Here is a 21,692-nt window from a genome sequence, read left to right on the forward strand (position 1 = left end):
TATAAATAGAGGCATAAAGTACAAGAGCAAGAAAGTTATGCAAAACCATTATAAAACACTGGTTAGGCCCTAGCTGGAATATTATGGCCAATTCTGGGCACCACACTTTAGGAAAGATGTCAAGGCCTTAGAGAGGGTGCAAAAGAGGTTACTCCCACTTCCCTGCTCTTTCCCCATATGCCTGTAATTTTTTTCCCTTCAAGCATTTATCTAATTCCCTTCTGAAAGTTATTATTGACTTTGCTTCCACCACCCTTTCAGGCAATGAATTCCAGATCATTACAACTTGCTGCTTAAAAAAATGTTTCCTCATGTCGCCTCTGGCTCTTTTGTCGATCACCTTAAATCTATGTCCTTTCGTTTCCAATGCTTCTGCCAATGGGAACAGTTTCTCCATATTTACTCTATCAAAACTGTTCTTGATTTTGAGCACCTCTACCAAAGCTCTCTTTAAACTTCTCCGTTCTAAGGTGAACAGCCCCAGCTTCTCTAGACTCTCCACATAACTAAAGTCCCTCATCTCTGGTACCATTCCAGTAAATCTGTTCTGCACCCTCTCCAAAGCCTTGACATCCTTCCCAAAGTGTGGTGCCCAGAATTGAACACAATATTCCAGCTGAGGCCCAACAAGTGTTTTGTAATTGTTCAGTATAACATCCTTGCTTTTGTACTCTATGCCTCTATTTATAAAGCCCAGGATCCCATATGCTTTTTTTAATAGCCTTCTCAACTTGTCCTGCCGCCTGCAAAGATTTGTGCACCCCCAGGTCTCTCTGTTTCTGCACCCCCTTTAAATTTGTACCATTTAGTTTATATTGCCTCTGCTCATTCTTCCAACCAAAATGTATCACTTCACTCTTCTCTGCGTTAAATTTCATCTGCCACGTGTCTGCCCATTTCACCAGTCTGTCTATGTCCTCCTCAAGTTTGTTACTATCTTCCACATTGTTTACTACATTTCTGAGTTTCGTGTCCTCTGCAAACTTTGAAATTATACCCTCTATACCCGAGTCCAGGTAATTAATATATATCAAAAAGAACAGTGGTCCCAATACTGTCCCCTGGGAAATATCACTGTACACTTCCCTCCAGTCTGAAAAATAATCGTTCATCACTACTCCCTGCTTTCTGTTCTTTAGCTGATTTTGCATCCACACTGCTACGGTCCCTTTAACCCATGGGGTTTCACTAACAAGTCTATTACGTGGTACTTCATCAAATGCCTTTTGAAGGTCCATATACACAACATCAACTGCACTACCCTCATCAACCCTCTCTGTTACTTCATCAAAGAACTCAATCCAGGTAGTCAAACACGATTTTCCTTTGTCAGACGGAATACAGGCAGATGAGTTTTGATCGAGCTGGAGTTTATGGAGTAAGGAGGATCGTAGGCCAGCAAGGAGAACGTTGGAGATATCAAATCTAGAACTGACAAAAATGTGGATAAGGGTCTTGGCAGCAGTGGAGATAAGGTAGCAGTGTAGTTTGCAGAGGTGGATATAATTAGTCTTCATAATGGATAGGATATGGGATTTGGAACTCTGGGTTGAAGAAGGTGCCAAAGTTTCACATGGCTTTATTTAGCCTGAGTGATTGGCTGGAAAAGGGAAAGGAATCCATGGCAAAGAAATAGACTTTATGTCGGGAACCAAAAAGCAATGGCTTCAGTTTGGGGCGAGTCAAATATATGTGTCAACATTATTCACATTGAGTGTGACTATTGACTAGAAATAAGGAAGAGCTTGCATTCTATAGCACTTTTCACAACCTCAGGATGTCCAGGCTTCAAAGTCAATGAATTGCTTTTGAAATGTAGTTACTGTTGTTACATAGGCAAATGTGGTAGCAAGGTCCGACAGACAGCAATTAGGTCATGACCAGTTGATGTATTTTAGTGATGTTGGTGAAGGGATAAATGTTGGCGAAACACTGTGAGAACTGCCCTGCTCTTCCTCAAATAATCCGATAGAACCTTTTACATCCATCTGAACAGACAGATGGAGGTTTGAGTTCAACACCTCATCTGAAAGAAGAACAGTTCAAATTAAATCAGTGAATGTGTTACTTATTTTGACTGCCTTTCATAATGCCTATTAGCCAGGTTAAGATCATTCAGAATACATGGAGCCTGCTCCACCATTTTCTGTTAATCATAGCAGATCTATTGTTTAAATCCCAGTTTCCTGTCTTTTCCCACATCTCTTAATTCCCAATTCAGTGTCTGTCTCCCTTTTAAACATTTAAATTTACTTTGCATCTATAGCCTTCTGCGGCAGGACATCCCACATTCTCACATTCCAGAATCTCACGTCCCTTTCTGTGAAGAAATTTTTGCTGGATTCACTTTCAACCAGCTGAGCTCGAATTTGTCAGCTTATTCTAGATTCCCTTATTGAAGTGTTGTTACCCCATCTATCCGAGCGACTTCATTTCTTATATTTTGAGAAACATTTTATTTCAAGAAATTAAACATCAAAAATAGATTACAAGTTGTACAGAGTCCCATTCACCCATCATTCCTGTGCTCGTTGATCGATATTGGCTCCTGGTCCAGCAACGCCACAAATTTAAAATTTTCATCCTTGTTTTCAAATCCCTCTATGGCTTCGCCCCTCCCTATCTCTGTAACCTCCTCCATCCCTACAAACCTGCTTTCCTCCAATCCTGGCCTCGTGCGCATCCCCAATTTCCATTGCCCCACCATTGGCGGCTGTGCCTTCAGCAGTCTAGGCCCTAAGCTCTGGAATTCCCTCCCTAAACCTCCATGTCTGTACCTCTTTCCTCCTTTGAGATGTTCCTTAAAACCTACCTCTTTGACCAAGCTTTTGGTCACCTGTCCTAATGTCTCCTTTTGTGGCTTGGTGTCAAATTAGGTCTGATGACGCTCCTGTGGAGCAACTTGGGACATTTTACTACATTAAAGGTGCTATATAAATACACGTTGTTGTTGTTGTTGTTGTTGTTGTTGTTGTTGTTGTTGAAACAGGAGAATTGGCAAATCAGTTAACAATTACAGGTCCAGATATAAACATTTAAATTTTCAAAAAATAATTAGCAGAAGGGAAAAAACATACACTGATTTGTAGTGGCACATATTCTTAACACAGAATTTGCACAAAGGAATATTAATATAATTGTGTATTTTTGTGGAGTCATTTATCAGGCTTCAGATTGAGGGCTGACCAGGGCGGGTGGAGCATATCCAGACACGGTGCACAGGGCCTAGTCCACCATTTCTAGGGGTGTTTTTAGGTTGGTCCACTCATCCTGCACAGCTGGGGACCAATATTGTTGCATGTTTTCATTGGCATATACCCATTTTTCCCACTGCAGAGATATGTGTAAACCTCCAGGACTGCCTGATATTTTCCCAGCACTAGGGTGAAGGCTATACCTCACCTGCTGTGACTGGCACGTGTCCCATATATGTTTAATTCAAGTTTGTGTCAAAAGGAGGATTAGTTCACCGTGGTGGAGGGATGCAGTGAGAGTTGAAGATCATCTGTGGTTCTTGGATGGATCTTGCACCCCTGCAGAGAGGACCCAGTATAAGCAGAAGGAGTAGATCTAAGTGAACATCAATGGTGTCTACGGTCTTTGTGGCAACCCTAGATGGCTTCCCAAAATAGTAGAATTAAGTGCAAGAGCAGAATATTTCTTAAGTTGCCAATTTGGCTATCTCCTCTCCAGCAGTGATATAACAGAAATAGGCAGAACCTCGAAGCTTATGTGGGGATGGTACCCTCACATATTGTGGTGATTATGCGAGTTTGTTCCTCATCTTCCTTTCATACTTCTTTTGTGAAGAAAGAAAACATTAATTTATGTAGTACTTTACCACATCCTCATGATGTTTCCAAGTGCTTCACAACCTTTGAGGTGTATTCACCATTGTTATTCAGACAAATGTGGTAGTCTGTTACACAGAAAGGTCCAACAAACAGCAAATGAGATCAATGATCAGCTAATTTGTTTGTTTTTGGCAATGTTTGTTTAGGGATCTGGATCGTTTTGGAACCTATATCTTGCTCTATCAGATCACCCCATAACACCTGTAATCCAAGGAAATAACCCAAGTTTATCCTGTCTCCATCATCGCTCAATCACTTCATCCAGTTATCTTACGAGTCTTTTGCTGGATGTTCTCCTGGGTGTGTATATCTTTCCTAGGATGGGGCACACACTCACTGTTTATGTCCATTTGCAATTTTTTGCTCTCTTCTTCAAAATTCACTCCTGAATGCATGCATTACACGCAGAGAAATCAGACTGAAAATTTTCAATTGCATGAGACAAACATCTCTTCAACTTGGTTGAGCGGGCTTGACAGAGGGGAGATGGTAATGAGAGGGTACAAATTTAAAATAATCACAAAGAGAATTAAACAGGAGGTTAGAAAAGTATTCTTTACTCTGGGGGTGGTCAAAATGTGAAACACTCTGCCACAAACTGTTATGTGAAGCAGAGTCCATAAAGTCTTTTAAAGGGAAGTTGATGCTTGAAAAAGTGAAATCCTGAAGGGTGTGGGCAGAAAGTGGGATTAGACTAGGTGACTCATTAGGAGAAAATTACTGGCACTTACTTGATATATCAAATATACCTTTCAGCCAACGTTCCAGACTCTTCCATCAACATCCCTGCCCTGTCCCACCGGCAGGAGAGACCCACCAGAGGTGGCGGTACAGTGATATACAGTCAGGAGGGAGTGGCCCTGGGAGTCCTCAACATTGACTCCGGAACCCATGAAATCTCATGGCATCGGGTCAAACATGGGCAAGGAAACCTCCTGCTGAATACCACCTGCCGCCCTCCCTCAGCTGATGAATCAGTCCTCCTCCATGTTGAGCAGCACTTGGAGGAAGCACTGAGGGTAACAAGGGCACAGAGTGTACTCTGGGTGGGGGACTTCAATGTCCATAACCAAGAGTGGCTCGGTAACACGAGTACTGACCAAGCTGGCTGAGTCCTGAAGGAAATCGTGGCCAGACTGGGCTTGCGGCAGGTGGTGAGCCAACCAACACGAGGGAAAAACCTACTTGACCTCGTCCTCACCAATCTACCTGTCGCAGATGCATCTGTCTATGACAGTATTGGTAGGAGTGACCACCGCACAGTCCTTGTGAAGATGAAGTCCTACCTTCACACTGAGGACACCATCCACCGTGTTGTGTGGCACTACCACCGTGCTAAATGGGACAGATTCAGGACAGATCTGGCAGCTCAAAACCGGGCATCCATGAGGCACTTTAGGCCATCAGCAACAGCAGAATTGTATTCCAGCACAATCTGTAACCTCATGGCCCGACATATTCCTCACTTTACCATTACCAACAAGCCAGGAGATCAACCCTGGTTCAATGAGGAGTGTAGAAGAGCATGCCAGGAGCAGCACCAGGCGTACCTAAAAATGAGATGCCAACCTGGTGAAGAAACAACACAGGACTACATGCGTGCTAAACAGCAGAAGCAAAATGCTATAGACAGAGCTAAGCGATTCCACAACCAACGGATCAGATCAAAGCTCTGCAGTCCTGCCACATCCAGTCGTGAATGGTGGTGGACAATTAAACAACTAACAGGAGGAGAAGGCTCTGTGAACATCTCCATCCTCAATAATGGCGGAGTCCAGCATGTGAGTGCAAAAGACAAAGCTGAAGCGTTTGCAACCATCTTCAGCCAGAAGTGCCAAGTGGATGATCCATCTCGGCCTCCTCCAGATATCCCCACCATCACAGAAGCCAGTCTTCAGCCAATTCGATTCACTCCACGTGATACCAAGAAACGGTTGAGTGCACTGAATACAACAAAGGCTATGGGCCCCGACAACATCTTGTCCTCCAGTACTAGTCGCGCCTCCAGCCAAACTGTTCCAGTACAGCTACAACACTGGCATCTACCCAACAATGTGGAAAATTGCCCAGGTATGTCCTGTCTACTAAAAGCAAGACAAATCCAATCCGGCCAATTACCGCCCCATCAGTCTACTCTCAATCATCAGCAAAGTGATGGAAGGTGTCGTCGACAGTGCTATCAAGCAGCACTTACTCACCAATAACCTGCTCACCGATGTTTAGTTTGGGTTCCGCCAGGACCACTCGGCTCCAGACCTCATTACAGCCTTGGTCCAAACATGGACAAAAGAGCTGAATTCCAGAGGTGAGGTGAGAGTGACTGCCCTTGACATCAAGGCAGCATTTGACCGAGTGTGGCACCAAGGAGCACTAGTAAAATTGAAGTCAATGGGAATCAGGGGGAAAACTCTCCAGTGGCTGGAGTCATACCTAGCACAAAGGAAGATGGTAGTGGTTGTTGGAGGCCAATCATCTCAGCCCCAGGACATTGCTGCAGGAGTTCCTCAGGGCAGTGTCCGAGGCTCAAACATCTTCAGCTGCTTCATCAATGACCTTCCCTCCATCATAAGATCAGAAATGAGGATGTTCGCTGATGATTGCACAGTGTTCAGTTCCATTCGCAACCCCTCAGATAATGAAGCAGTCCGTGCCTGCATGCAGCAAGACATGGGCGATATCCAGGCTTGGGCTGATTAGTGGCAAGTAACATTCACGCCAGACAAGTGCCAGGCAATGACCATCTCCAACAAGAGAGAATATAACACCTCCCCTTAACATTCAACGGCATTACCGTCGCCGAATCCCACACCATCTACATCCTGGGGGTCACCATTGACCAGAAACTTAACTGGACCAGCCATATAAATACTGTGGCTACAAGAGCAGGTCAGAGGCTGGGTATTCTGCGGTGAGTGACTCACCTCCTGACTCCCCAAAGCCTTTCCACCATCTACAAGGCACAAGTCAGGAGTGTGATAGAATACTCTTCTTTTGCCTGAATGAGTGCAGCTCCGACAACACTCAAGAAGCTTGACACCATCCTAGACAAAACAGCCCGCTTGATTGGCACCCCATCCACCACCCTAAACATTCACTCCCTTCACCACCGGCGCACTGTGGCTGCAGTGTGTACCATCCACAGGATGCACTGCAGCAACTCGCCAAGGCTTCTTCGACAGCACCTCCCAAACCCTCGATCTCTACCACCTAGAAGGACAAGGGCAACAGGCACATAGGGACAACACCACCTGCACCTTCCCCTCCAAGTTACACACCATACCGACTTGGAAATATATCGCCGTTCCTTCATCGTCGCTGGGTCATAATCCTGGAACTCCCTTCCTAACAGCACTGTGGAAGAACCTTCACCACACGGACTGCAGCGGTTCAAGAAGACGGCTCACCACCACCTTCTCGAGGGCAATTAGGGATGGGCAATAAATGCTGGCCTTGTCAGCGACGCCCACATCCCATGAACGACTAAAGAAAAAATGGACTGCTTTTAAATGATTATATGGTGAAACAAAACAATCTTAAGTATGGTACAACTTAAAAATAAAATAAATGAAAAATATACGACAGTACGAAGGTTGTTTTGCTTACATGGCTGAACTAATTAGGCACTGAAAACATGCTTGTGAAGTTTTTTTTTATTGTACAACTGCTGTCCCTCGATTAATAACGCAGACTCATTTGTATGTATTCGTTCGTCTGTCCTGTCGTGTGAAAACCTTAACATTTAACAACTTCTGTACTTGTCAATCAGAAGCAGCTGTTTCATGACTGGAACTACATGGTGTCAAGTTATAGAGTCCATTAGACATAGTAAACTGAAGTAAATACACACTCTTCAAAATATAAACTTTTTCATGTAACATGCCCTGCTTCACACTGAGAAATAGGACTGAACCTCAAATACATATAATATGAGTATTACTTTTACAAAAATGGATCAAGATGATTTTTCACACAGAGCATGCACTAATTTGAAGGGCAAATGGACAACAATGGTACAAATCAGATCTAATTCGGTACACAAAAACAGTGGAAATATTTTGTAAAGTGAATGAATGATTCTTTTACTAAACTGTCCTTATAAACCAATGTAACTTTTCCTTAAGAGGAAAATACAGTCCCAAAATTGTGTCTTGCTTGAGTTCACATCTCTGAAAAATTACAGTACTCTTGCACTAAATACAGAAATCTATTACACCAAACACTTCCCATAGACACAATGTGTAAAATTGCTCCTCAAAAATAAATACAAATTTCTAATCCAGAAGGAAAAATGTTCCTAATTATCCATTTTTAAAAGGGTACTGTCTTCATAAAGTTGCCTGCCAAACTTTTTATCTGTTTGCTTTAAACACACAGCACTATGACATAAATCATGCTGAAGAGCACCAACACATCACTGTCTTATGATGCTATCATGAGAAACATGGTACAAGACTCTTCTGCACCTGCTCCCCCTCCCACATATAGAGTTTGCCAAATATTCCCTAATGTTCAGCAAACAGATAGAGACAGTCAGCCACCTGCCAAATTTCACCCAGGGAGACAAATGTAAAACATCTGGTTTGAGTCACAAGGGTCGATTTTTAACTTTTATTATCGCTGGGCGAAAATCGGGTGACAGTGAAGCGGCAGCCAATTTTACACCTTGCCCGATTTTCTTAAAATCCTGCGAGGTGTAAAACTGGCTGCCGATTTGCTAACACCTGTTTTTCGCCCAGCGGCAAGAGTTGAAATTGCACCCACAGAGTGAATGATTAAATGGCTGTGGTACAAACATTTGGAAGTGGCTTCTTTATTGCAGTTTACAGAACCCCTGATCCAAGCATAACAATCTCCTGTCAAACCAGCGATGCATTTATCTGAACTGAAGTGTATTACAATCTCAAAAAATTTAACACCAGTGTCAGTAGCAATGAGAATGTATAAGTAGAGGAGATTAGAGTTTAGAAGAAGGCAACATGAAATATCCATGACAAAGACTTCGCGTGTAAGAATGTATAAGGATATTTGTGCACATATACGTCAAAAGCTGACCCAATCTGAATTTTTCGAGGGCTGAGGTTTACTGCTAAAATTAAAATTGTACCACTTCCATTCTAATATTGAAAGAAACATATTTAAATTTGGAGAAAATGCATTGAGGGAGCAGTAACCTACAGATGTCAGCAGTACCTGGAGTATAGTACTTTTAATTTTACAAACACAGGCTGTTGACTCCAGTTAGCCTCTGATAATTAGAGCCCCTTATTTCTATTCATATCATCAGCTTCATATTTTATCTGAACAATAAAAATTCTTAACCATCTAGTACTCTGTGAACTCAACTGATATAGTTCAATTAGATTTTTGCTAAATTTAGAAAAGACAATTTTCAACAGTTGTTGGAGAAAATCCTCAGGAGGGGAAATCCTCATTCCTCATTCGCATACACTGGGCTCTCTGATGGTGTTAATAGCAACCTGGACTGGTTGCTCTTGTCGCCCGACAAGCAGGCAATATGTTTTCCCCCTTTCCATATGGTCGTTTGATATACCTCCAAGTCCCCCTCCTAACTAGTAGCTGGGGCTTTCAGGCATCCTAAGCATTAGGAATCAAGGAGGCATGAAACGCACGAGAGGCATCAACGGAATGAGAGGCGTCACTGTTGTGGAGTGGGGGAGGAGGAGGGAATCAAACACAAAAGCATAGGAAGTGGGAGGATAACAAACATGGGTGGGGGGAAAATGTAATGAGTTCATGCCATTGTCTAATATTTTTCGAATTACTTAAATACCAATGTTAAAACAATGCCTTGTGTTACTGTATCATCCAGGTATACAGACACTGCAGCTCCTAGATGGCACATTAAAGATCAGAGTGAACTAAATATCTGGCCTTAAGCCAGATCACAGCTCTCGCCCTTTATCTCTACAAACAGTAAATGTAATTAGTTTCCTGTCTTCAGCCAAGCTAGGTCACATTAAATCTCTCTCACCCCAGGGAGAACATGTCTCCTGCGCCTTTGCTGTGACCCCACTGCCTGTATTCCCAGGGACAAGAGATGAGAGAAGGACTTGAAAAAAAAAGCTGAAAATGTACTAAATACTATTGAATCTGTGAATTATATGATTTGAGGATTTTTGCATAGTGTAATATTAATTGATTTTATTTTGAAATAATTTTGGGGAGTTTTATTCACGCACACTCTGCAATAGACAATTCAAACAACACGGATACTCAAATAAAAAATTCTTGATTATTATTTACCATTTTATTTTCTTGTTAGCTAATTACAAAATTTGTGAGCTGATTAAGCAATTAAATTATAGCTTCTCTTCTCAATTACCCTTTTTCAATTCAAATGCTATCTCCAACCCCCAAAGTTTCTGAGATTATCCATTATAATGAACACTCAACAATCGGAGCTTTCAGCCATGGATGATGATGGCACATACATCATCTTAAGCAAGCAAAAACAATGATTACTTGATTAATGAAGCAATTATCATCTGTTTGTGTTCTTTTCCCCTGCATTTCTGTCATTCTCATTTTCATTGCACAGTTGTCTGTTGTCATGCAATACTCCTGCTCACAGATTAGGAAAATTAACTCTAGAATCCTATACACCTTTTCTGCCTATTTTGCTATCTCCAGCATGTTTTAAAAAATCTACAAACAATGCTTAAGACAAATTAGTACATCAACTTTGATACATAGCAAGGCACTTGACCTGGAAAGCTTGCTTGCAATTGGCAAAACGTGAAATATAATAGCACATTGGCCAAATGCTGTCCATTATGAGACCAGACATGTGCTCAAATTGGAGTCAAGCTAGTGCCTTAACAGCCATGCAACCAGACAACTTTAAATAGCCACTGCGCCTACTCACATTTTGTTGTCTGAAGCTTGTGCAGAAAGGAAAAATGGATTTCAGAAGTTGTTCTCAAATGTTAGTAAATATTGATTAAACCATATGAAAAGATTTTATCAGTTCAATATCTGGTATTTATGTGAAGGGCCACAAATATGTGGAGCGAGTATGTGGGAAGGGAACATCAGTGGATGGGAGAGGAAAATAATGAGTTAATACTTTTGGCCAATGTTTTCACAACTGAACTAAATCCAAAGCTTTAAGCATTTGAGTTTTGATCAGGTAGATGGGGATAAACTGTTTTCAATGGCAGGAGGATCGGTAACAAGAGAACACAGACTTAATATAATTGGCAAAAAAACCCAGGGGGGAAAATTAGGAGAAATTTTTTAAGTAGCGAGTTGCTATGATCTGGAACGCAGTAACTGAAAAGGTGGTGGAAGCAGATTCAGGAGGAACTTTCAAAAGGGAATTGGATACACGCTTGAAAAGGAGAAATTTGCAGAGCTTTTGGGGAAAGAGCAGGGGAGTGGGACTAATTGGATAGCTCTTTCAAAGAGCCAGCACAGTCAAGGTGGGCCGAATGGCCTCCTTCTGTAATGTGAGATTTTATGATCTCTTATTGCTCTGCCACCTCCGAGTCCAGATACTGCAGCCCCGAAAAAGTGTATCTGACAATGCAATATGCTCATCTAACACTTTTCCCCTCCAAACAGAGAAATTGTTGATGATTTTACAAGAAATCTGGTTGTCGCGAGACTGCAATGAGATGGGAATGAACAGTAAGGTGATGAAAGCACAGGGCAGGCCCAGAGCCAGCTGTTGATCAGTATATTTACGCACGCACCTATCGTGCCCACGGTTCATGGACATTTCACGTTTGCACAAGGAGACCAAGATGTCCGTGACAAAGATTTGGACCGAAACTATCAACTCAGACGTATAAAAATGTTATGCAGTATCACTATTTAATGGGCATGCATGTCAAAAGTCATCAGCTGCTCCCCAGGAATAGCTGTTCATTCCTGGCATTTTTGACACTGATTGTTGGTTTTAGGATGCCGTTGTACAGACAGACAGGACCGGGACATTATCAGCAGACTGCAGTACAGGTTGGCACGCACGCCAATGGTCAACGGGTGAAAAAAGATGATACATGGGAAGATGGTAACAGTTCAGATAAACTATAATAAGCTGTTCCTTTCCAGTTAATGAAGCAGTGATTTTACAATATGCTGCATCAACTAACCACTTATTAATTTACTTACTAATAAACCAGTCATTGCTATGTTATAATGTCGTGCTCCACATTGAACAAACCTACCAATTATTACTGTAATTCATTTATAACAAGCAGCTTAGTGAATTCCCAAAACCTAGCTTAAAAATATAACAATTATGCCCTTTCATGAATCATCTGACTGGATGATTTTGCTGTTGTGATGACACAGAAAGTAATTATACTCTGTTGACAATGTCAATCAACATTTGTTCAACTGTCAACAGCATAATTAAACAGTTGACAGACTTAGAATCTCTCCAGAGCAACAGGAATGTAATGATTTAAAAATAAATGATATTACCAAATATCATAGAGACTGGCAGTCATTAGGAAGGTGCTAAGGGCTATCAAAATCAGTGAAGAATTTTCTGATGACGTCATCACCCATGAGACTGATGTGTGAGCAACTTATGAATAATGGTGTAACCTTTATATTGAGTTACATCGAGTCTACAGCACAGAAACAGGCCATTTGACCCAACTGGTCTGTGCCGCATTTATGCTCCACACGAGCCTCTTCCCTCCCTACTTTATCTAACCCTATTAGCATACCCTTCTATATCTTTCTCGCTCGTTAGAACATAACAAATAGGAGCAGGAGTAGGCCACATGGCCCCACGAGCCTGCTCTGCCATTCGATCAGATCATGGCTAATTTTGAATGTCAACTCTACTTTCCTGCCCGATCTCCATATCCCTTGATTCCTCTAGAGCCCAAAAATCTGTCTATCTCAGCCTTGAATATATTCAACGATTCAGCATCCACAGCCCTCTAGGTAGAGAATTCCAAAGATTCACAACCCTCTGAGTGAAGAAATTCCTCCTCATCTCAGTCTTAAATGGCCGACCCCTTATCCTGCGACCATGCTCTCTAGTTCTAGACTCTTCAGCCAGGGGAAACAACCTCTCAGCATCTATCCTGTCAAACCCCCTCAGGATCTTATATGTTTCAATTTGATCACCTCTCATTCTTCTAAACTCCAGAGAATATAGGCCCATTCTACTCAACCTTTCCTCATCGGACAACCCTCTCACCCCAGGAATTAATCTCGTGAATCTTCGTTGCACCGCCTCTAAGGCAAATATATCCTTCCTTAGATAAGGAGACCAAAACTGTACACAGTACTCCAGGTGAGGGCTCACCAAAGCCCTGTACAATTGTTGTAAGACTTCCTTACTCTTGTACTTCAACCCCTTGCAATAAAGGCCAACATGCCATTTGCTCTCCTAATTGCCTGCTGTACCTGCATGCTAAATTTTTGTGTTTCTTGTATGAGGACACGCAAGTCTCTCTGAACACCAACATTTAATAGTTTCTCACCATTTAAAAAATATTCTGTTTTTCTATCCTTCCTACCAAATTGAATAACCTCACATTTCCCCGCATTATACACCATCTGCCACCTTCTTGCCCACTCGCTCAACCTGTCTATATCCCCTTGCAGAATCTTTGTGTCCTCCTCACAGCTTACTTTCCCACCTAGCTTTGTATCATCAGCAAACTTGGATACATTACACTCGGTCCCTTCATCTGAGTCATTAATATAGATTGTAAATAGCTGAGGCCCAAGCACTGATCCTTGCGGCACCCCACTAGTTACAGTCTGCCAACCTGAAAATGACCCGTTTATTTCTACTCTCTGTTTTCTGTCCGTTAACCAATCCTCAATCCATGCTAACATGTGACCCCCAACCCCACGAGCCTTTACCTTGTGTAACAACCTTTTACGCAACACCTTATCGATTGCCTTTTGATAATACAAAAATACTACATCCACTGGTTCTTCTTTATCTACCCTGTTAGTTACATTCTCAAAAAACTCTAATAAATTTGTCAAACACGATTTCCCTTTCATAAAACCATGTTGACTCTGCCGAATCATATTATGATGTTCGAAGTGCCCTGTTACCACTTCCTTAACAATTGATTCCAGCATTTTCCTGACTGATGTCAGGCTAACTGGCCTGTGGTTCCCTGTTTTCTCTCTTCCTCCTTTCTTGAATAGCAGGGTTCCATTTGCTACCTTCCAATCCACGGGGACCGTTCTAGAATCTAGGGAACTTTGGAAGATCATAACCAATGCATCCACTATCTCTGCAGCCACCTCTTTTAGAACCCTAGGATGTAGGCCATCAGGTCCAGGAGATTTATTTGCTTTTAGTCCCATTAGTTTGTCCAGTACTTTTTCTCTACTGATAATAATTATTTCAAGTTCCTCACTCTCATTAGCCCTTTGGTTCTCCACTATTTCGGGTATGCTTTTTGTGCCTTCTACTGTGAAGACAGATACAAAATATTTGTTTAATGCATCTGCCATTTCCTGATTCCCCATTATAATTTCTCCTGTCTCAGCCTCCAGGGGACCAATGCTTACTTTTGCTACTCTCTTCCTTTTTACATACCTGTAGAAGCTCTTATAATTCGTTTTTACATTTCTTGCAAGTTTGCTTTCATATTCTATTTTCTCCCTTCATATCAATTTTTTGGTCATCCTTTGCTGGTTTCTAAAACTCTCCCAATCTTTAGGCTCACTACTCTTCTAGCAACATTATAGGCCTCTTCTTTTAATCTAATACTATCCATAACTTTTTTAGTTAGCCACGGATCACTTTTCCCATGGAGTTTTTATTTCTCAATGGAATGTATATTCGTTGAGAATATTGTAATATTTCATTAAATGCTTTCATGTACTTATCCAGCCTCCATCCTATTTGCCTCAAATATTCCTTTTGGTAGCGCGTTCCACATTCTTACCACTCTTTGGGTAAAGAAATTTTTCCTGCATTCCCGACTGGATTTATTAGTGACTATCTTATATTTATGACCTCTAGTTTTGGACTCCCCAATAAATGGAAATATTTTCTCTACGTCTACCCCATCAAACCCTTTCATTATCTTAAAGACCTCCATCAGGTCACCCCTCCCTTTTCCAGAGAAAAGAGCCCCAGCCTGTACAGCCTTTCCTGATAAGGAGATCCTCTCAGTTCTGGTATCATCCTTGTGAATCTTTTTTGCACCTTCTCCAATGCCTCTATATCCTTTTTATAATATGGAGACCAGAATTGTGCACAGTACTCCAAGTGTGGTCTAACCAAGGATCTATAGAAGTTTAACATAACTTCTCTGCTTTTCAATTCTATCCCTTAAGAAATGAAACCCAGTGTTCGGTTTGTCTTTTTCATAGCCTTATTAACCTGAGTCGTTACTTTTAGTGATTTGTGTATCTGTACCCCGAGATCCCTTTGCTCCTCTACCCCATTTTGAATCTTTTAATTCAAGCAATAAGTGGCCTCCTTATTCTTCCTACCAAAATGTACCACCTCACACTTATCTATATTGAAATTCATTTGCCAATTACACGCCCATTCTGCAAGTTTATTAATGTCGTCTTGCATTTTGATGCATTCTTTCTTTGTATTATCTACACCCCCCAACTTGGTGTCGTCTGCAAATTTTGAAATTGTACTTCCGATTCCCGAGTCCAAATCGTTAATGTAAATTGTGAACAGTGGTCCTGAAACTGATTCCTGTGGAACACCACTTCCCACCATTTGCTCGTCCGAGTAGCTACTCTTAACACCTGCTCTCTGTTTTCTGTTTTGTAGCCAGCTTGCTATCCATTCTGCCACCTGTCCCAACGCCACATGCTCTGACCTTAGTCACGAGTCTACAATGCGGTCCCTTATCGAAGGCCTTTTGAAATTCCAAATATATTAAATCTACCGCATTACCCTTGTCAACTCTTTCTGTTACTTCTTCAAAGGATTCAATAAAGTTGGTCAAGCATGACTTTCCCTTCTGAAATCCGTGTTGATTACTCTATTTTATTTTTGTTCTCTCGCCTGACATCAGTCGTCAGGAAAATGCTGGAATCCATTATTAAGGAAGTGGGAACAGGGCACTTAGAAAATCATAATATGATTAGGCAGAGTCAACATGGTTTTATGAAAGGGAGATCGTGTTTGACAAATTTATTAGAGTTTTTTGAGGATGTAACCAGTAGGGTAGATAAAAGGGAACCAGTGGATGTAGTATATTTGGATTTTCAAAAGGGATTCGATAAGGTGCCACATAAAAGATTGTTACACGAGATAAGGGCTCATGGGGTTGTGGCTAATATATTAGCATGGATAGAGGATTAGTTAATGGAGAGAAAACAGAGAGTAGGGATAAACGGGTCATTTTCAGGTTGGCAGGCTGTAACTAGTGGGGTGCCGCAAGGATCGGTGCTTGGGCCTCAGCTATTTACAATCTACATTAATGACTTAGATGAAGGGACCAAGTATAATGTATCCAAGTTTGCTAACAATGCAAAGCTAGGTGGGAAAGTGAGCTGTGAGGAGGACACAAAGGGTCTGCAAAGGGATATAGACAGGTTAAGTGAATGGGCAAGAAGGTGGCAGATAGAGTATAATGTGGGGAAATGTGAAGTTATTCACTTTGGTAGGAAGAATAGAAAAACAGAATATTTTTTAAATGGTGAGAAACTATTATATGTTGGTGTTCAGAGAGACTTGCGGGTCCTTGTACAAAAAACACAAGAAGTTAGCATGCAGGTAAAGCAAGCAATTAGGAAAGCAAATGGCATGTTGTTCTTTATTGCAAGGGGGCTGGAGTACAAAAGTAAGGAAGTTTTACGACAATTGTACTGGGCTTTGGTGAGACGTCACCTGGAGTACTGTGTACAGTTTTGGTTTCCTTATCTAAGGAAGGATATACTTGCCTTGGAGGCGGTGCAGCGAAGGTTCACTAGATTAATTCCTGGGATGCTACATCATTAAATAAATTTAAAACAGAAATAGACAGTTTCCTAGAAGTAAAGGGAATTAGGGGTTACGGGGAGCGGGCAGGAAATTGGACATGAAGCTGAGTTCGGATCGGTCAAGGCCCTGTGGGTGGCAGAGCGGGCCAAGGGGCTGAGTGGCCGGGTCCTGCTCCTACTTCTTGTGTTCTTTAGATTTGAGGTTAGGATCAGATCAGTCATGATCTTATTGAATGGCGGAGCAGGCTCGAGGGGCCGATTGGCCTACTCCTGCTCCTATTTCTTATGTTCTTATGAGAGGGTTGTCCTATGAGGCAGGGTTGAGTAGAAATGGCCAATACTCTCTGGAGTTTAGAAGAATAAGAGGTGATCTAATTGAAACATATAAGATTATGTGGGGGCTTGACAGGATAGCTGCTGAGAGGTTGTTTCCCATGGCTGGAGAGTATAGAACTAGGGGGCATAGTCGCAGGACAAGGGGTCGGCCATTTAAGACTGAAATGAGGAGGAATTTCTTCACTCAGAGGGTTGTGAATCTTTGGAATTATCCACTGCAGAGGGGTGTGGATGTTGAGTCGTTGAATTTATTCATGGCTGAGATAGACAGATTTCTGGACTCTAGGGGAATCAAGGGATATGGGGATTGGGCAGGAAAGTGGAGTTGAGTTCGAAGTTCAGCCATGATCTAAGTGAATGGTGAGGCAGGCACGTGGGGCCATGTGGCCTACTCCTGCTCCTATTTCATATGTTCTTATGTGGTGTATATGAACTTTCAAAAGGTGTTTGACAATGTGCCACACAATAGGCTTGTCAGCAAAATTGAAGCCCACGGAATAAAAGGGGCAGTGGCCGCATGGATACGAAATTGGCTAAGTGAGAGGAAACAGAGAGTAGTGGTGAACAGTTGTTTTTCGGACTGGAGGAAGGTATACAGTGATGTTCCCCAGGGGTCAGTACTAGGACCACTGCTTTTTTTGATATATATTAGTGACTTGGACTTGGGAGTACAGGGCACAATTTCAAAATTTTCAGATGACACAAAACTTTGAAGAGTAGTAAACAGTGAGGAGGATAGTAATAGACTTCAAAAGGACATAGACAGGCTGGTGGGTTGGGCGGACACTTGGCAGATGAAATTTAATGCAGAGAAGTGCGAAGTGATACATTTTGGCAGGAAGAATGAGGTGAGGCAATATAAACTAAATGGTACAATTCTAAAGGGGTTGCGAGAACAGAGAGACCTGGGGGTACATGTGCACAAATCTTGGAAGGTGGCAGGGCAGGTTGAGAAAGCGGTTAAAAAAGCATACGGGATCCTGGGCTTTATAAATAAAGGCATAGAGTACAAAAGCAAGGAAGATATGTTGAACCTTTATAAAACAGTGGTTCGGCCATAGCTGGAGTATTGTGTCCAATTCTGGGCACCGCACTTTAGGAATGATATGAAGGCCTTAGAGAGGGTGGAGAAAAGATTTACTAGAATGGTTCCAAAGATGGGGGTCTTCAGTTACGTGGGTAGAATGGAGAAACTGAGGCTGTTCTCCTTAGAGCAGAGAAGGTTAAGAAGAGATTTGATGGAAATGTTCAAAATCAGAAGAGTTTAGATAAAGTAAATAAAGAGAAACTGTTCCTATTGGCAGAAGGGTCAAGAACCAGAGGACACAGATTTAACATGATTGGCAAAAGAACCAAAGGCAACACGAAGAAAAATGTTTTTATGCAGCGAGTGGTTATGATCTGGAATGCGCTGCCCGATCGGGTGGTGGAAGCAGATTCAATCGTGGCTTTCAAAAAGGAAATGGATAAATACTTGAAGGGAAAAAATCTGCAGGGCTACGGGGATATAGGACGAACTGGATTGCTCTTACAAAGGGCTGGCATGGGCTTGACGGCCGAATGGCCCCTTCTGTGCTGTAACCATTCTATGATTCCACGATTCGACATCTGGGTTTTTAGTTTGCGCAGTTTGTGAATGAACTGCACTTCCTGGTTGTCACAGCGTAGCTTATTTCAAGCTGATTGGTTGAGGGCCATAGAGCTACTTTCACCACACACTCAGCCCGGGAAAGAACACTGAAGTTAATTGAACTCACAGTTCAAGGAAGTTGCTACCAAAAAGAACGTGGTAACTCAGCGGGTGAATTTAAATCTAATGAGCTGCGAGCACTGCTGATTCACCGCTCGGAGCAATTTATGGGCCAATGTTTCTGCCATTTCGTTGTTTATCTCCCCCTTTCTATCTTACATGTCTTTATATCTTTTTTGATCTCTTTTTCTAATGTCATGCCCACCTTGTTAGGCTGCCTGGTAAATACTGAGGCAAAGTAACAATTCATTATTTCTGCCATTTCGCTGTCATTACTTGCGAGTTTATCTGTGCATCCCTTAGTGGCCCTATCCCTATTCTGATTTTTCTTTCTGACAGGTTTTGTCTGTAGTATTTCTTTTTATATTCCTTGATAATTTAATTTTGCAGTTTCTCTTTGTCTTCCTAATTGTTTTTTTGACATCTTTCCTAACTTCTTAATATTCCCTTTTGTCATCTTCCTTTATTGTCTCTGTATTTAGATTATGCCTTTTTCTTTAGTTTCATTGTTGCCCTTTTCTCTTTATTCATCCATGGTGTTTCAATATTGGCTGGTTGTTTTTGTTTTTTAGAGCAATATTTCTCCTGAACTCTACTGATCACCATTTTAAATATTTCCCACTGCTGTTCCATCTGTCAATTTTTTTTCCAGTTTACCTTCCCTGGTTCCAGTCTCATTCCCTTGAAATTAGCTTTTTATTACTTTGGTCTCTGTCTTATGTCTTTTTCAATTGTTATTTTAAACCTTAATGGGCCAGAAATCGTGCAGAGCAGTGAGGCAACGCTCACCGCAGTTCCTGCGAACTAAATTAACGAAAATACTTACTGCGGGCTCTGTGGTGCCCAATTGCTTGATTTTGAACGTTAAAAAAAATGCGCACAATCAACTCTGAGCAGCGTGAGTTGCCGCACATAGAAGTGTCTCTGAGAGGAGAAGACACGCCCACAAGACCTGTCAGGAAAGGAAGTCATGCCCACAGATTCAGGCTGCATTGCTCAAGCAGGCGGACTTCATTCATTTAAAGTTAGGATTCTGGATGTCATTGTAAATAAAATAATTTTTTTAAAATAAAAAGCCAAAGAAATAATTGAATTAAATTCAAGAGACAGAAGGGAAAAATATACTTTTTAAATTTTTTAATTTTTAATGTTTTTTTAATGACCAAAAACTATTAAAATTGGGAGTAATATGAGACTCCACATTTTAAAAAGTTAATTTTTAGTTGTTTGTCAGTCATTCAGACTAACCGCGCTTTTAAAACTTAGTTTAGACCTGTATTTTTAAGCGTGCCTGTTTGGTGGCGTAATTAGTTACTTTCCAGCTGGGCAGATAAGCAAGTTTGTGATTTTTCAATGATCTCCCTGATTGCAGCGTGCGATGGCCCTTTAATTCAAAGCTGTGGTATCACCGGCGAACCACTAGGAGCAAGTTCACGATTTCCGTGTTTTTGCTGAGCATGTGCAAACGCGGGAACTTGCTCCTTCAATTCGCCACTAAAAACGGAGCATGCTGTTGAGCTCCTCTGTTATTTCAGGAGCGATTTCTCGCCAATTATGTTATTGCCTGGATGGTCCCCTATGCTTATAAATCCAGCAGTGATTCTCCTCTTGATGGGCTTCTCACATACTGGGTAAGAAAGGAGGCCTGTACACACTGTAAAAACTCCATTCCCCTTTCCCTATCTCTAATTGCCAATTTATTTGGGGGTGGTTGAAATCTCCCCATGATTATTATTCAATAATTTTTACTCAGTTCATAGATTGCCTATGTATTTTATCCTGCACTTCCCTTCCACTATTTTAGGTAGTCTGTCGAATATCCTTATTAGCGTGATCGATCCCTTCTTATCCTTTGGCTCAATCCATTTGGATTCTGTTTCTATCTTAATATTACTTATATTCCCTTTTTCTAATGCCATCATGTTGTCTCTAATTGGTACAGCTGCCCCAACCCCTTCTTCCTTCCCTATCCTTTCTAAATACGTTATATCCTGCAATATTTAACTGCCAGTCCTGTTCTTTATGTAGCCATGTTTCAATTATCACTATTACATCTGGCTCCTCATCACGAATTATTGCCTCCAGTTCCCCCGTTTTGTTTCGGATTCTGTGCACATTGCTATACAGGTCATTTAATTTGTTTTTAATAATTGTTTCCTTCACTTTATTTTTAACAGTCATTTTGTACTTATGTTCTATAAATGTATTTGTTCTCTGACCGTTTATGTTACCTTTGTTCCTTACCTTGGTCTGGTCTTTACTCTCATCTCCTATTTCTTTTATCTTCAGGCTTCAATTATTTTCACCTGATCTCTTCCCCATCTTACTAGTTTAAAATCCTATCCACAGCCCTATTTATCCTTTCCGTCAGGACACTGGTCCCATTCCGGTTCAGGTGGAGCCTGTCCCAGAGGTACAGCTCCTTCCTGTCCCAGTACTGGTGCCAGTGTCCCATTAAATGGAACCCTGCTTCCCACACCACTCTTTCAGCCACGCATTCACCTTCCTGATCTGTCTATCCCAATGCCAATTAGCACGTGGCTCAGGTAGTCCAAGATTACCACCTATGAGGTCCTGTTTTTTAAATTAGTTCCTAACTTCTGATATTCTCTTAGCAGAACCTCCTCCCTTTTCCTCCCTATGTCATTGGTTCCAACATGGACCACAGCAACTGTATCTTCCCCCTCCCTTTCCAAGTTCCTCTCCAGTTGCTCTGAGACATCCTTTACCCTTGCACCAGGTAGGCAACACACCCTCTTGGACTCTCGGTCGCGATTGCAGAGGATGCTATTTATCCCCCTAATTATCAAATCACCTATAACCTTTCTATTTTGCCAATT

At 41.7% G+C, this 21,692-nt stretch overlaps 1 protein-coding gene across 4 annotated transcripts in view; it reads right to left on the minus strand.

Annotated features, from left to right (window-relative positions):
• The window catches only part of LOC137334260 (contactin-4-like), a 1,825,202-nt gene that overhangs the window by 408,908 nt on the left and 1,394,602 nt on the right, over positions 1-21,692 (minus strand). The gene's annotated exons all lie outside the window — the stretch shown is intronic.

This window comes from Heptranchias perlo, chromosome 17 (genome assembly GCF_035084215.1).
Source record: "Heptranchias perlo isolate sHepPer1 chromosome 17, sHepPer1.hap1, whole genome shotgun sequence".
Classification (NCBI taxonomy): Eukaryota; Metazoa; Chordata; class Chondrichthyes; order Hexanchiformes; family Hexanchidae; genus Heptranchias; species Heptranchias perlo.